The following is a 17054-nucleotide window of genomic DNA, read 5'->3' as shown; positions in this document are numbered from 1 at the left end:
CACCAGAGAGGGGGCAGCCCGGGGACAGGGGGAGCGGGCACCGGAGAGGGGGAAGCCAGGGGACAGGAGGAGTGGGCACCAGAGAGGGGGCAGCCCGGGGACAGGAGGTGTGGGCACCGGAGAGGGGGAAGCCAGGGGACAGGAGGAGCCGGCACCAGAGAGAGAGCAGCCCGGGGACAGGAGGAGCCGGCACCAGAGAGGTGGCAGCCCGGAGACTGGAGGAGCGGGCACCAGAGAGGGGGCAGCCCGGGGACAGGGGGAGCGGGCACCGGAGAGGGGGAAGCCAGGGGACAGGAGGAGTGGGCACCGGAGAGGGGGCAGCCCGGGGACAGGAGGAGTGGGCACCGGAGAGGGGGCAGCCCGGGGACAGGAGGAGCGGGCACCAGAGAGGGGGCAGCCCGGGGACAGGAGGAGCCGGCACCAGAGAGGGGGCAGCCCGGGGACAGGAGGAGCCGGCACCAGAGACCAGAGAGGTGGCAGCCCGGAGACTGGAGGAGCGGGCACCAGAGAGGGGGCAGCCCGGGGACAGGGGGAGCGGGCACCGGAGAGGGGGAAGCCAGGGGACAGGGGGAGCGGGCACCGGAGAGGGGGAAGCCAGGGGACAGGAGGAGCGGGCACCAGAGAGGGGGCAGCCCGGGGACAGGGGGAGCGGGCACCAGAGAGGGGGCAGCCCGGGGACAGGAGGAGCCGGCACCAGAGAGGGGGCGGGACGGGGAGCGGGCACCGGAGAGGGGGCAGTCCGGGGACAGAGGGAGCGGGCACCGGAGAGGGGGCAGTCCGGGGACAGGGGGAGCGGGCACCAGAGAGGGGGCAGCTCGGGGACAGGAGGAGCGGGCACCAGAGAGGGGGCAGCCCGGGGACAGGGGGAGCGGGCACCAGAGAGGGGGCAGCCCGGGGACAGGAGGAGCCGGCACCAGAGAGGGGGCAGCCCGGGGACAGGAGGAGCGGGCACCAGAGAGGGGCAGCCCGGGGACAGGAGGAGCAGGCACCAGAGAGGGGGCAGCCCGGGGACAGGAGGAGCCGGCACCAGAGAGAGAGCAGCCTGGGGACAGGAGGAGCGGGCACCAGAGAGGGGGCAGCCCGGGGACAGGAGGAGCCGGCACCAGAGAGAGAGCAGCCCGGGGACAGGAGGAGCGGGCACCAGAGAGGGGGCAGCCCGGGGACAGGAGGAGCGGGCACCAGAGAGGGGGCAGCCCGGGGACAGGAGGAGAGGGGGCAGCCCGGGGACAGGAGGAGCGGGCACCAGAGGGGGCAGCCCGGGGACAGGAGGAGAGGGCACCAGAGAGGGGGCAGCCCGGGGACAGGGGGAGCCGGCACCAGAGAGGGGGAAGCCCGGGGACAGGAGGAGCGGGCACCAGAGAGGGGGCAGTCCGGGGACAGGGGGAGCGGGCACCGGAGAGGGGGCAGTCCGGGGACAGGGGGAGCGGGCACCGGAGAGGGGGCAGCCCGGGGACAGGGGGAGCGGGCACCGGAGAGGGGGCAACCCGGGGACAGGAGGAGTGCTCAGTGCAGGAGTATAATCTTTATTTTTATATAGCTCTAACATATTCTGCGCCTTACAGTTTGCACACATTATCATCGCTGTCCCCAATGGGGCTCACAATCTACATTCCCTCTCAGTAGGTCAGCGTTGGTCGGCGCTCATAGCAAGTGAGCATTTCTGCTATATACAGACAATCTGATCATCGCCTGTATGTAGCAGAGCTGATGAGACAACTGCAGCTTCTAGGTTCCCATGGAGACGATTGAAGCATGCAAAAGTAAAGAAATTTTTTTTAAAATATTAAAAAAATATGGAAGTTTGAATCACCCCCTTTCTCCCCATTCAAAATAAATCAATAAATAAAATCAAGTATACACATACTGTATTTGGTATCGCCAGGTTCAGAATTGCCCGATCTATCAATATAAAAAAAGAACTCGATCATTAAATGGCGTAACGAGAAAAAAAAAGTCAAGAGGCCAGAATTACGTATTTTGGTCGCCGCAACATTGCATTAAAATGCAATTTTATTATTATTTATATAGCGCCATTGATTCCATGGTCCTGCACATGAGAAGGGGTTACATACAAAGTTATAGATATCATTAACAGTAAACAAAGTAATAATGACAGACTGGTACAGAGGGGAGAGCGGACCCTGTCCTTGCGGACTTACATTCTACGGACAATCAAAAGATCGTATCTGCCCCAATATGGTATCATTAAAAACATCAGCTCGGCGCGAAAAAAAAATTAGTTCTCACCCAACCCGAGATCACGAAAAGTGGAGATGATACGGGTCTCGGAAAATGGCGCAATTTTTTTTTTAACAAACTTTAGAATTTTAGTTCACCACTTAAAAAAAAGAACCTAGACATGTTTGGTGTCTATGAACTCGTAATGACCTGGAGAATCATAATGGCAGGTCAGTGTTAGCATTTAGTGAACCTAGCAAAAAAGCCAAACAAAAAACAAGTGTGGGATTGCACTCTTTTTTGCAATTTCACCGCACTTGGAATTTTTTCTCCTGCTGCTTTCCAGTACACGATATGTTAAAACCAATTGTGTGGTTCAAAAGTGCATCTCATCCTACAAAAAAAACAAGCCCTCACATGGCCATATTGACCAAAAAATAAAAAAGTTATGGCTCTGGGAAGAAGGGGAGCAAAAAATGAAAACAAAACGCAAAAACGAAAATACCTCTGGGGTTAAAAGCTATGCTTAAGAGGGTTTTTTTACCCGAAACATATGTCTTCTGAGTTTTGTTTTTTATTTTGTGCACATTCTCCCAATTTTTTTTTTTTTTAATCTTGTATGATTAAGGCTGAGTTCACACGTGGCGTTTTTTTTGCGTTTCCACGGCTGTTTTAACTGTGCGATTTTGCCGCGAAAAATAAGCATCCCATGCATTCCTATGGGATTCTGCAATGCTGTGCTAATGCTGCGGTTTTTACCGCGGCGGAATTGCTTCGCGGTAAAAAACGCAGCATGCTCATTAATTTTGCGGAATCGCGGCGATCCTGCACCCACATAGCAATGCATTGTTCCGCTTACTTCCCGCATGTGGCTGTGCACACCATGCGGAAAGTAAGCAGAACATTTGCGGATGGTACCCACGGTCCGGAGGAGAGGAGACTGTCCTCCGGGCTTTGGGTACCATATCCCTGTAAAAAAAAGAATTTAAAATAAAAAATATTGTTATTCTCACCTTCCGACATCCTGCGCAGCCTTCCCGCTTCTCTCCACGCTCCCGTTCCCAGTAAGCCTTTGCGAAAATGCCTGCGATGACGTCCGTTCTCGCGGGATCGCGAAGTCTCGCGGTCATTCGCGCGACGTCGTCGCGAATTACCGCGAGATGTCGTGATCCTGCGAGAACGTACATCATCGCAGGCATTTTCGCAAAGGATTACTGGGAACGGCAGCGTGGAGAGAGGCGGGAAGGCTGCGCGGGACGTCGGAAGGTGAGAATAACACCATTTTTTTTATTTTTTTTACATTTTATCTTTTACTACTGAGGCTGCATAGGCGGCCTCAGTAGTAAAAAATTGGTCACACTTGTCAAACACTATGTTTGACGAGTGTGACCAACCTGTCAATAAGTTCTCCAAGCGATGCTACAGATCGCTTGCAAAATGCTAGTTTTTCCGCGGGAAAATCGCGGGAATTTAAAATGCGATTTTCCCGCGGAATGGAAATCCGGAACTCTCGCGGTAATTTCCGCGAGAGTTCCGCTACGTGTGAACTTAGTCTTAAGGTTAAGTTTTAACTACTTCCCTTTGGTTCTGGGGAACATCCCCTTTTGTACTCATTTTTGCATCAGCTAATTTGCGCAAAACTGAAGATTTTCTAATTAATATCCTTACTTTCATATTATGGGTTGAAAAAAATGTTTTACGAAACTCAGTCTTGTTGAAATATTGGAAATAGTTCTTGTGTTTGAGATATTGATTAAAACTGTACTTTTCAGAAGGGGTGTACTTATTTATGCTGAGCACTATAGCACGCATAGTGAAATTGTTACCATAGTGAGCATTCAGATGTCATGTTTTTGCCGAAATAATACGATTCTCGGGTCTGTTATTTTACCCTTGTCTGGGTCTACTTGGCACCAGATCATATCTGCCCTTTTTACGGGTACGGATGGTGCCGCGTGCTTGGCACCACTGATTGCACCGCAGTCACCCTGTCTTGCCGCAGGCTGTATTTTTGTACTGAGAGATAGAACAAGTAAATTATTTTTCCACTTCCAGGCGTTACAGGTTCACATCATTTTATATGCCTGTTGGCCATTCAGGCTGCACTTCTCACTTAGAACTTATGTAGTGCTTTGGGCAGACCTTTTCAGTATGTACATGAGGCCCCAGGGTATTTTCTGCTCAGCCTCTTTTCCCACTTCATAAAACAAAATTGAAAGAAGAATTAGCTACACAGGACCATCACCACTAGGAATATATTTTCTGCAAAATTGGTAGCTCACATGAAACAACCCTCACAGTCAGATCTGCAAATTGCATTCCAGGTAATATTGCTGTGTTAACATTTATACGTACAGCTGAATGAAATTCTAGTAATTCAGCTCTCATAAAACCAGCAGTACATATTAATAATTTCAAGCATTTTCTTGGACTCTTCTGGTTTCAAATACTTAAGGGAGCAAGTCTTTCTGAAACTCACTGCCAAGCAACTTATAGACTGAAGTGCGTTGCATTGCTTGAGAACGGTGATTTATCTACTAAAGCTGACATAATATTATGACCCTGAGTCATTTCTCACGGACAAGCCGTGAGTCGGGATAGTCAAGGAGTCCAAGGTCAAAAGCCAGAAGGGTGCATCATAATCGGAAGGAAACGACAAAGTCGTAGTCAGGTAACATTCCGAGGTCAAAATACCAGGAGGGTAGCAGATCAGAGCAAAAGTGTTAAACAGAAGGATGGTCCGATCGAAGTCCAAGATCAGCCATTGAAAGGTCAACAAAAAGAACACAAGGCACAGAGATAAACCACACAAAACTGAATGTACTTCCGGCAGAGGTCTGTGACTAAGAGCCCAGTTAAGTAGCCTGGGAATCACCTGGGGAAATGAACACCTGGAGACAGCCAACACCTCCCAGTCTCAAATTGGATGACCAACCTGTAAATCAAAACACTGAGAGCTCAGTACATCCCTGCCCCAGACTGGGCAACTGAGCTGTCACTCAAAGTACTGCCAGGGGTAGCCGAGACCCCAGAGAACATGAATCGGTTGGTTTTTACCGACCCCGCTTTTGCAATCGCCGTTATTAACCCTATAACGGCGACCGCAAAAAAAAAGCAGCGATTATGCATTAAATTTCTCTTTCCTCTGATGTGATCGCACATCAGAGGAGAGATAAATAGGGTCCCCGATCCCCCCCGGTACCTCTCCATGGTTCTCACTTCCCTCCCGGTGGTCCCGCGTCCCACCGGCGTCGCCATCTTGAAAATGATGCGGCTGGCAGATTCCATTATTTTGATCACTATGATAAACGATCATAGTGATCGAAATAAAAAAAATAGTACATAACCCCCCCGTTTATCACCCCTTATATAGGCAAACATAATGAAATAAAGAAAATATTTTTTTTTTCAGTTTTCCATTAGGGTTAGGGTTGGGCTAGGGTTAGAATTAGGGTTAGGGCGAACTAGGATTAGGGTTGGGATTAAGGTTAGGGGTGTGTTGGGGTTAGGGTTGGAGCAAGAATTGAGGGGTTTTCACTATTTACCAACTTTGGGGGTCTAAAAATTGGGGTCTAAAAAATCACTTTTGTGGAAATAAAAAAGACTTTATTTTCACGGCTCTGCGTTTATAAACTTCTGTGAAGCGCTTGGGGGTTCAAAGTGCTCACCACACATCTAGATAAGTTCCTTAGGGGGTATAATTTCCAAAATGGGGTCATTTGTGGGGGTTTCCACTGTTTAGGCTCATCAGGGGCTCTGCAAACGCAACATGATGCCCGCAGACCATTCCATCAAAGTCTGCATTCCAAAAAGGCACTCCTTCCATTCCAAGCTCTCCCATGCGCCCAAACTGGTTCCCCCCATATATGGGGTATCGGCGTACTCAGGACAAATTGCACAATAACTGTGGGGGTATGATTTTTCCTGTTACCCTTGTAAAAATAAAAATTTGGGGGCGAAAAGATCATTTTTGTGGAAAAAAAATGGATTTCTTATTTTCACGGCTCTACGTTATAAACTTCTGTGAAGCACTTGAAGGTTCAATGTGCTCACCACACATCTAGATAAGTTTCTTAATGGGTCTAGTTTCCAAAATGGGGTCACTTGCTGGAGTTTTCCACTGTTTAGGCACATCAGGGGCTCTCCGAACGCAACATGGCATCCGATCTCAATTCCAGCCAATTCTGCATTGAAAAAGTCAAACGGCGCTCCATCCCTTGCGAGCTCTGCCGTGTGCTGAAAAAGTGGTTTACCCCCACATATGGGGTATCGGCATATTCAGGAGAAATTGTACAACAAATTTTGTGTTGATTTTCTCTTTTAACACTTGTGAAAATAAAAAAAAAATTGGTTCTGAAGTAAATTTTTGGCAAAAAAAAGTTAAATGTTAATTTTTTCCTTCCACATTGCTTTAGTTCCTGTGAAGCACTTAAAGGGTTAATAAACTTCTTGAATGTGGTTTTGAGCACCTTGAGGGGTCTAGTTTTTAGAATGGAGCCACTTTTGTGTTTTTTCTGTCATGTACACCCCTCAAAATGACTTTAAATATGATGTGGTCCCTAAAAAAAATGGTTTTGTAAATTTCGTTGTAAAAATGAGAAATCGCTGGTCAACTTTTAACCCTTATAACTTCCTAACAAAAAAAAATTTTGCTTCCAAAATTGTGCTGATGTAAAGTAGACATGTGGGAAATGTTATTTATTAAGAAATTTATGTGACATCTCTCTGATTTAAGGGCATAAAAATTTAAAGTTTTAAAATTGCAAAATTTTCAAAATTTTTGCCATATTTCCGTTTTTTTGTGACATATTGTACTTCATGTTAGTGATAAAATTTCTTTGATATGTCTTGTGTTTATTTATGAAAAAACAGAAATATGGCGAAAATTTTGAAAATTTTGCCATTTTAAAACTTTAAATTTTTATGCCCTTAAATCAGAGAGAGATGTCACACAAATTATAACATTTCCCACATGTCTACTTTACATCAGCACAATTTTGGAAGCAAAATTTTTTTTGCTGACAGAACTGGAGAGGATCTGCAAGGGGGAATGGCAGAGGATCCCCAAATCCAGGTGTGAAAAACGTGTTGCATCATTCCCAAGAAGACTCATGGCTGTACTAGCTCAAAAGGTGCCTCTACTCAATACTGAGCAAAGGGTCTGAATACTTATGACCATGTGATATTTCAGTTTTTCCTTTTTAATAAAATTGCAAAAATTTCTACTTTTCTGGATTTTTCAGTCAAGATGGGGTGCAGAGTGTACATTAATAAGAAAAAAATGAACTTTTTTGAATTTACCAAATGGCTGCAATGAAGCAAAGAGCAAAAAATGTAAAGGGGTCTGAATACTTTCCGTACCCACTATATTCAGTTTGTTTTGTGAAATCTGGTGAGAGATCTGCTTTAACCCCCAATGGTAGTTTGCACGTTCATTACCGGGCCAATTTTTACAATTCTGACCACTGTCCCATTATGAGGTAATAACTCTGGAACGCTTCCATGGATCCCGGTGATTCTGACATTGTTTTCTCGTGACATATTGTACTTCATGTTAGTCATAAAATTTCATTCATATAACTTGCGTTTATTTGTGAAAAAAATGGAAATTTGGCGAAAATTTTGCAATTTCCCAGCTTTGAATTTTTATGCTCTTAAATCACAGAGATACGGTACACAAAAAACTTAATAAGTAACATTTCCCACATATTTACTTTACATCAGCACAATTTTGGGAACCAAAATTTTTTTTTGTTAGGAAGTTATCAGGGTTAAAAGTTGACCAGCGATTTCTCATTAATACAACACCATTTTATTTTTACGGACTACATCACATTTGAAGCCACTTTGAGGGGTCTATATGATAGAAAATACCCAAAAGTGACATCAGTCTAAAAACTGCACCCCTCAAGGTGCTCAAAACCACATTCGAGAAGTTTATTAACTCTTCAGGTGCTTCACAGGAATTTTTTGAATGTTTAAAAAAATGAACATTTAACTTTTTTTTCACAAAAAAAAGTACTTCAGATCCAATTTTTTAATTTTACCAAGGGTAACAGCAGAAATTGGACTGGAAAAGTTATTGTGCAATTTGTCCAGAGTACGCTGATACCTGATATATGGGGGGGAACCACTGTTTGGGTGCATGGCAGAGCTCAGAAGGGAAGGAGCGCCGTTTGACTTTTTCACTGCAAAATTGGCTGGAATTCAGATCGGATGCCATGTCAAGGTTGGAGAGCCCCTGATGTGCCTAAACAGTGGAAATCCCCCACAAGTGACCCCATTTTGGAAACTAGACCCCCAAAGGAACTTATCTAGATATGTGGTGAGCACTTAGAGCCTCCAAGGGTTTCACAGAAGTTTATAACGTACAGCCGTACAATTAAAAAAATCATTTTTTCCACAAAAATGATCTTTTCACCCCCAATTGTTATTTTCCCAAGAGTAACAGGACCCCAAAAGTTATTGTGCAATTTGTCCAGAGTACGCTGATACCCCACATGTGGGGGTAAACCACTATTTGGGTGCATGGCAGTGCTCGGAAGGGAAGCAGCGCCATCTGACTTTTTTGGCTGGAATCGAGATCGGACGCCATGTCGCATTTGGAAAACCCCTGATGTACCAAAACAGTGGAAACCCCCCCCAATTCTAACTACAACCCTAACCCCAACACACCCCTAGCCCTAATCTCAGCCCTAACCCTAGCCCTAACCCTAATGGAAAAATGGAAATAAACACTTTTTTTTATATTTTATTATTTTTCTCTAACTAAGGGGGTGATAACGGGGGGTTTGATTTACTATTTATGGCGGTTTTTATGTTTGGCAGCTGTCACACGCTAAAAGACGCTTTTTATTGGAAAAATAGTTTTTGCATCACCACATTTTGAGAGCTATAACTTTTCCGTATTTTTGGCCCACCGAGTCATGTGAGGTCTTATTTTTTGCGGGACGAGTTGACGTTTTTATTGGTACCATTTTCGGGCACGTGACATTTTTTTATCGCTTTTTATTCCGATTTTTGGGACACAGAATGAACAAAAACCAGCGTTTCATGAGTTTCTTTTGGGGAGGCGCTTACACCATTCCACGTGTGGTAAAATTGATACAGCGGTTTGATTCTTCGGGTCAGTACGGTTACAGCGATACCTCATTTAAGTCGGTTTTTTTATTTTTTGGCGCTTTTATGCAATGAAAACAATTTTATATAAATAATAATTATTTTTGCATCGCTTTATTCTGCAAGCTGTAACTTTTTTATTTTTTCGCTGATGACGCTGTGTGGTGGCTCGTTTTTTGCGGGACAAGATGACGTTTCCAGTGGTACCATGGTTATTTATATCTGTTTTTGATCGCGCGTTATTGCACTTTTTGTTCGGCGGTATGATGATAAAGCATTATTTTTTGCTTCGTTTTTTATTTTTATTTTTTAAGGGGTTCAATAAAGGGGTTAACTAGTGGGATAGTTTTATATGGCGGGTTGTTACGGACGCGGCGATACCAAATATGTGCACTTTTATATTTTTTATTTTCATTTTGGATTTGGGAACCTGCAGGGAAGGAGACCCCTGCAGCAGCGCAGCACATCGCGCTGCTGTGGGGGTCTCAGGGAAGAAAGGAGGGAGCCCCCTCCCTGCCGATGCTTCCCTAAACCCCCGGTAAACTGGGTGTTTGATCGCAGCGTGCCAGGGGTTAACGTGTCGGGGGCGGTCCGTGACCGCCCCTGACACATAGTGCCGGGTGTCAGCTGTGATAATCAGCTGACACCCGGCTGCAATCAGCTGCGCTCCCCCCAGATGTACTATTTCGTCCTAGGGACTTAGGTCCCAGGTCACATGGACGGAATAGTACGTCTAATGTAGGAAAGGGGTTAAGCATTAAGGGCATCTGCACACAGCTTTTTTTTAAGAGGTTTTGAAGTAGAAACTGAGCAGAAACTCTCCAAATCCTCCTCAAAAACTCAAAACTTTTCAAAAACTTGACACGTCTGCTCAGTTTCTGTTGCAAAAACTCTGCATAATTGTTCTGTGTGCAAATATCTTTTGGCTGTCTGCAAACGAATGTCTTTGATAAGGTTTTGAAGCAGAAACTGGAAGCTCTTCAAATCTTCCTCTAAGACACAAAAATTCATCAAAAACTAGGAGTTTCTGCGCTGAAAACTCTGCAAAAAGACTCCACTTGTATAGAACCTTAGTTTGGAAAATGACATGCCAAACAAGAGCATAACATTTGTGCAGATTGTCCTGTCCTTTACTAGCTGTTGTTAAAATGTTATAAGGATTTTATTCTCTTCTGACAATTTTTCGCCCCTGAGCCTGTTTTCACTTTCCTGACCAGGCCAAATTTTACAATTCTGACCAGTGTCACTTCGTGTGGTAATAAGTCTGGTTTCTTTCATGGCATATTGTTTTAGCCCCAGATTTTGTTTCATATAAAAAAATGGGTGTCACGTACCAGCTTCTCAGCATGTGACTTGGGGTTACGCCTGCAAGGGTTAATCTGTCTCCTCTCACTCAGTCCAACATTCAACCTGTGTTCTATGCTACGGTGGGAGCATAAATCACACCCCGACACAGACCACACACCCCGCTCATACACGCTGCCACCACCCACCGAACACACGGGCGATGAGTCCAGAAAGTACTACTACTATGTGCCAATCACCAGGAGCACACACTCTAAGGCTATGGCTTCTTTAGAGCAACAAGGTTCAGACTTATTAAAGTTTTAAGCTTTAACCCCTTCACCCCCAAGGGTGGTTTGCACGTTCATGACCGGGCCAATTTTTACAATTCTGACCACTGTACCTTTATGAGGTCATAACTCTGGAACGCTTCCATGGATCCCGGTGATTCTGACATTGTTTTCTCGTGACATATTGTACTTCATGTTAGTGGTAAAATTTCATTCAAATAACTTGCGTTTGTTTGTGAAAAAAACGGAAATTTGGCAAAAATTTTGAAAATTTCGCAATTTTCCAACTTTGAATTTTTATGCCCTTAAATCACAGAGATACGGCACACAAAAAACTTAATAAGTAACATTTCCCACATGTTTACTTTACATCAGCACAATTTTGGAACCAAAATTTTTTTTTGTTAGAAAGTTATAAGGGTTAAAAGTTGACCAGCGATTTCTCATTTTTACACCATTTTATTTTTAGGACCACATCACATTTGAAGCCACTTTGAGGGGTCTATATGATAGAAAATACCCAAAAGTGACACCATTATAAAAACTGCACCCCTCAAGGTGCTCAAAACCACATTCAAGAAGTTTATTAACCCTTTAGGTGCGTCACAGGAATTTTTTTGAATATTTAAAAAAAAAATGAACATCTAACTTTTTCACAAAAAAATACTTCAGGTTCAATTTTTTTTATTTTACCAAGGGTAACAGGAGAAATTGGACTGCAAAAGTTATTGTGCAATTTGTCCTGAGTACGCTGATACCTGATTTGTGGGGGAGAACGACTGTTTCGGTGCATGGCAGAGCTCAGAATAGAAGGAGCGCCGTTTGACTTTTTCAATGCAAAATTGGCTGGAATTCAGATCGGACGCCATGTCACGTTTGGAGAGTCCCTGATGTACCTAAACAGTGGAAACCCCCTACAAGTGACCCCATTTTGGAAACTAGACCCCCCAAGGAACTTATCTAGATATGTGGTGAGAACTTTAAACCCACAAGGGCTTTACAGAAGTTTATAACGTACAGCTGTACAATTAAAAAATCATATTTTTTCCACAAAAATGATCTTTTAACCCCAATTTTTATTTTCCCAAGGGTAACAGGACCCTAAAAGCTATTGTACAATTTGTCCTGAGTACGCTGATACCCCACATGTGGGGGTAAACCACTATTTGGGCGCATGGCAGAGCTCGGAAGGGAAGCAGCGCCATTTGACGTTATTGTCTGGAATTGAGATCAGACACCATGTCGCGATTGGAAAACCCCTGATGTACCAAAACAGTGGAAACCCCCCACAAATGACACCATTTTGGAATCTAGACCCCCTAAGGAACTTATCTAGATGTGTGGTGAGAACTTTGAACCCCCAAGGGCTTCACAGAAGTTTATAACATACAGCCATACAATTAAAAAATCATATTTTTTCCACAAAAATGATCTTTTCACCCTCAATTCATATTTTTCCAAGGGTAACAGGACCCTAAAAGTTATTGTGCAATTTGTCTTGAGTATGCTGATACCCCACATGTGGGGGTAAACCACTATTTGGGAGCATGGCAGAGCTCGGAAGGGAGCAGCGCAATTTGACGTTTTTGGCTGGAATTGAGATCGGACACCATGTCGCGATTGGAAAACCCCTGATGTACCAAAACAGTGGAAACCCCCCACAAATGACACCATTTTGTAAACTAGACCCCCCAAGGAACTTATCTAGATGTGTGGTGAGCACTTTGAACCCCCCAGTGCTTCACAGAAGTTTATAACGCCCGGGCGTGAAAATAAAAAATTTGTATTTTTTCCACAAACATGATCTTTTAGTCACCATTTTTTTATTTTCCCAAGGGTAACAGGAGAAATTTGACCCCAAAAGTTGTTGTCCAATTTGTCCTGAGTACGCTGACACCCCATATGTGGGAGAAAACTACTGTATGGGCACACGTCAGGGCTCGGAAGGGAAGTAGTGACGTTTTGGAATGCAGACATTGATGGAATGGTCTGCGGGTGTCATGTTGCCTTTGGAGAGCCCCTAATGTACCTAAACAGTGGAAACCCCCCACAAATGACCCCATTTTGAAAACTAGACCCCCTAAGGAACTTATCTAGATGTGAGGTGAGCACTTTGAACCCCCAAGGGCTTCACAGAAGTTTATAATGGAAATGCATGAAAATAAAAAAATAGTATTTTTTCCACAAACATGATCAATTAGTCCCCAATTTTTTTATTTTCCCAAGGGTAACAGGAGAAATTGAACCCCAAAAGTTGTTGTCCAATTTGTCCTGAGTACGCTGACATCCCATATGTGGGAGAAAACTACTGTATGGACACACGTCAGGGCTCGGAAGGGAAGTAGTGACGTTTTGGAATGCAGACATTGATGGAATGGTCTGCGGGTGTCATGTTGCCTTTGGAGAGTCCCTAATGTACCTAAACAGTGGAAACCCCCCACAAATGACCCCATTTTGAAAACTAGACCCCCTAAGGAACTTATCTAGATGTGAGGTGAGCACTTTGAACCCCCAAGGGCTTCACAGAAGTTTATAATGCCAGGGCATGAAAATAAAAAAATCGTATTTTTTCCACAAACATGATCAATTAGTCCCCAATTTTTTTATTTTCCCAAGGGTAACAGGAGAAATTGAACCCCAAACGTTGTTGTCCAATTTGTCCTGAGTACGCTGACACCCCATATGTGGGAGAAAACTACTGTATGGACACACGTCAGGGCTCGGAAGGGAAGTAGTGACGTTTTGGAATGCAGACTTTGAGGGAATGGTCTGCGGGTGTCATGTTGCCTTTGGAGAGCCCCTAATGTACCTAAACAGTGGAAACCCCCCACAAATGACCCCATTTTGGAAACGAGACCCCCTAAGGAACTTATCTAGATGTGTGGTGAGCACTTTGAACCCCCAAGGGCTTCACAGAAGTTTATAATGCCCGGGCATGAAAATAAAAAAATCGTATTTTTTCCACAAACATGATCAATTAGTGTCATGTCGGACGCTGTTCACACCACAGCATCCGGCAGGCAGAGGTAGTTCCACCTCCAGCCACTATAGCCTCAGTGGCGCCGGTTTGATCTTCAGGCTCTCGGGGGTTAATCCTGCTGGAGACCAGGTTGGAAGGTTAGTCACGCCCACAGTCTTTAAATAGTCATACTGGCATATGGGCGTCGCCGATTATAGCTTGTGTTTCATACCAAGTGGTTCCGGTCTGGAGTGGAGGTGTTCAAGAGAGAGAGATTCATATCTGGTGTCGTATGATCCGTTGTTATCCTTTCTCCTTCCCATATTTGTGTTTAGTTGTGCCCTGTTCACATTACTGTTTATTCCTGTGTGTGTGCGGCGCAGTGCAGTTTAAGTTCTCCCTGTCTGTCATTATTTGTGTGGGAGCTTTGGTGGTGTGACTCCTCACTGGGTGGAGGGTGGAGGGTTAAGTGCAGGGCTGAGCAGGAGATAAGGAAAGGTCGGAGGCTCAGGCATTTGCACCTTCAGCAAAAACCCTGGGTTGAGGGTCAGACAGGGTTTCCCCTAGTAAAAGGGACACCACAGGGGCCCCGGGTATTTCAGCCTTAGTTGAACTAAGCCCCCGTGACATTATAATCGGCCCACATTTTTTCAGAAGTCCATGGATCCATTAGATTCCATAACCCGCCAGTTGGCGGCGCTGTCCATACAGGTCTCCGAGTTGAAAGGGGCAGTTCAGCAGCAGGGCCTGGTAGTAGCAAAGGTGCAAACGGCATCTGCAGGTATCGGTGCAGAGCCGAAGTTTCCGCTGCCAGAACGATTTTCAGGCGATCGCAGCAAATTTGTCGTATTTCGGGAGGCCTGCAAATTATACTTCCGCATGCGGCCAATATCCTCAGGTAATGAGGCCCAGCGAGTAGGGCTGGTGTTGTCATTACTGAGTGGTGACCCCCAAGCATGGGCATTTTCCTTACCAGCTGACTCTGCTACATTTCATTCGGTCGATAATGTTTTTTCTGCCCTCGGGCTCATTTACGATGACCCTGACCGACTGGCTCTAGCGGAATCTAAAATCCGCCCCCTCCACCAGGGGGAGCGCTTGGCAGAAGACTATTGTTCGGAATTTCGCCGCTGGGCTGTAGACACACAGTGGAATGACCCAGCACTGCGGAGCCAGTTTATTCATGGGGTATCAGGGAGGGTGAAACAAGCCCTCCTGATGTATGAGACTCCGGCATCATTGGAGTCTGCCATGAGTTTGGTGATACGTATTGATCGCCGTTTTCGTCAGGGGGCACAGGAGACGCTACCTCTGGGGGAAAACAGAGGTGCAGGTGTGGTTGAAGTAGATGAGTCCCCTGAACCTATGCAGATTGCTGGCGTGGCACAGGTTCAGCCTCGCGCTCCGGGATTCCGGAAGCCCGGAGCATGTTTCTACTGTGGTAAAGGAGGTCATTATGTTAACGTTTGCCCGGTACTACCTAAGAGGGTCACACCGGCGGAAAACTGTTAAGCTCAGAGGGTATGGAGGAGACCCAACTGAGCGTATGCATATCCTCCATGATGGTATCTCAATGTATGCTCCCTGCCAAGGTTATTATCGCCGGCAGAGAGCTACCTATATCAGTGTTTGTGGATAGCGGTTCCGCCACCAATCTCATAGATGAGGAGTTTGCACACACCGCCGGGTTTAAGATCGAAAAACTTCCTCACCCCATACAGGTGGTGACCATTAACGCTGTTCCCCTCCCTCAAGGGGAGATTACTGAGTTTGTGGCAGAGGTGAAACTCCACATTGGGGTCCTACATTCTGAGTCGGTTACATGTAGGGTCCTCCGTAATCTCCCAGCTCAAATGGTCCTGGGTTTTCCATGGCTGTCCAGGCACAACCCGGTAATTGATTGGAAAACTCAGGACATAGTACAATGGAGTGGTTTCTGCCAAGACAATTGCTTGGCCACATGTGTGTCCGCCGTGACGCCCAGCCTGCCGGAGGCTTTGCAGGATTTCGCGGATGTTTTCTCTGAGAAGGGTTGCTCAGAACTGCCTCCACATAGAGCCTATGACTGTGCTATTAGGTTAAAACCCGGGGCCAAATTACCTAAGGCCAGGATGTTTAATATTTCTGGTCCTGAGAGACAAGCTCTGAAAGACTACATCGCGGAGAGTCTGAGCAAAGGTCACATCCGGCCTTCGTCCTCGCCTGTAGCCGCGGGGTTTTTCTTCATTAAGAAGAAAGATGGGGGGTTACGCCCGTGTCTGGATTTCCGAGAGTTAAACCAGATTACTATCCGTGATCCCTACCCAATGCCGTTGATCCCGGATTTGTTCAACCAGGTAGCGGGGGCGAAATGGTTTTCCAAGCTGGACCTCAGGTGGGCGTATAACCTCATAAGGGTCCGTCAGGGGGATGAGTGGAAGACGGCGTTTAACACTCCTGAGGGTCATTTTGAGAGTCTGGTTATGCCGTTTGGGTTGACCACCGCGCCTGCCGTTTTCCAACATTTTATTAATGATGTATTTGCTCATGTCCTGGGGAGATTTGTGATTGTATACCTGGATGATATCCTCATTTATTCTAGCGATCGGGACACTCATTTGGAGCATGTTAGGCAGGTGTTACAGTTGCTCCGGGAGAACCAGACCTATGCTAAGCTGGAAAAATGTTTATTTTTTGTCCAGGAGTTGCCCTTTTTGGGATATATTGTGTCCGCAGCCGGTTTTAAAATGGACACCGCTAAGGTGCAAGCGGTGTTGCAATGGGAGAGGCCGGAGAGTCTGAAAGCACTCCAGCGGTTCCTTAGGTTTGCGAATTATTATAGGAAATTTATAAAACACTTTTCGACTGTCGCCAAACCGCTCACGGACATGACAAAGAAGGGTGCCGATCTGGCGAACTGGCCTGAGGTGGCTATACGTGCATTTGAGCGTCTGAAGAATAGTTTTGCTTCAGCCCCCATTCTGGTGCAACCAGACGTGTCTAAACCTTTTGTGGTAGAGGTTGATGCGTCGGAGGTGGGAGTGGGGGCAGTACTGTCTCAAGGCTCGTCCTTGAGCGAGATGCATCCATGCGCCTACTTCTCCAAGAAGCTGTCGCCGGCCGAACGGAATTATGATATCGGCAACAGGGAGTTGTTGGCCATCAAACTGGCTTTTGAGGAATGGCGACACTTCTTGGAGGGGGCGGCTCACCAGGTCACAGTTATCACCGACCATAAGAATCTG

Source organism: Dendrobates tinctorius, unplaced genomic scaffold (genome assembly GCF_039654945.1).
Source record: "Dendrobates tinctorius isolate UK_male_01 unplaced genomic scaffold, ASM3965494v1 ptg000039l, whole genome shotgun sequence".
In the NCBI taxonomy this organism is placed as follows: domain Eukaryota; kingdom Metazoa; phylum Chordata; class Amphibia; order Anura; family Dendrobatidae; genus Dendrobates; species Dendrobates tinctorius.
The sequence above is the reverse complement of the archived record's forward strand: the minus strand, read 5'-3'. Positions refer to the sequence as shown.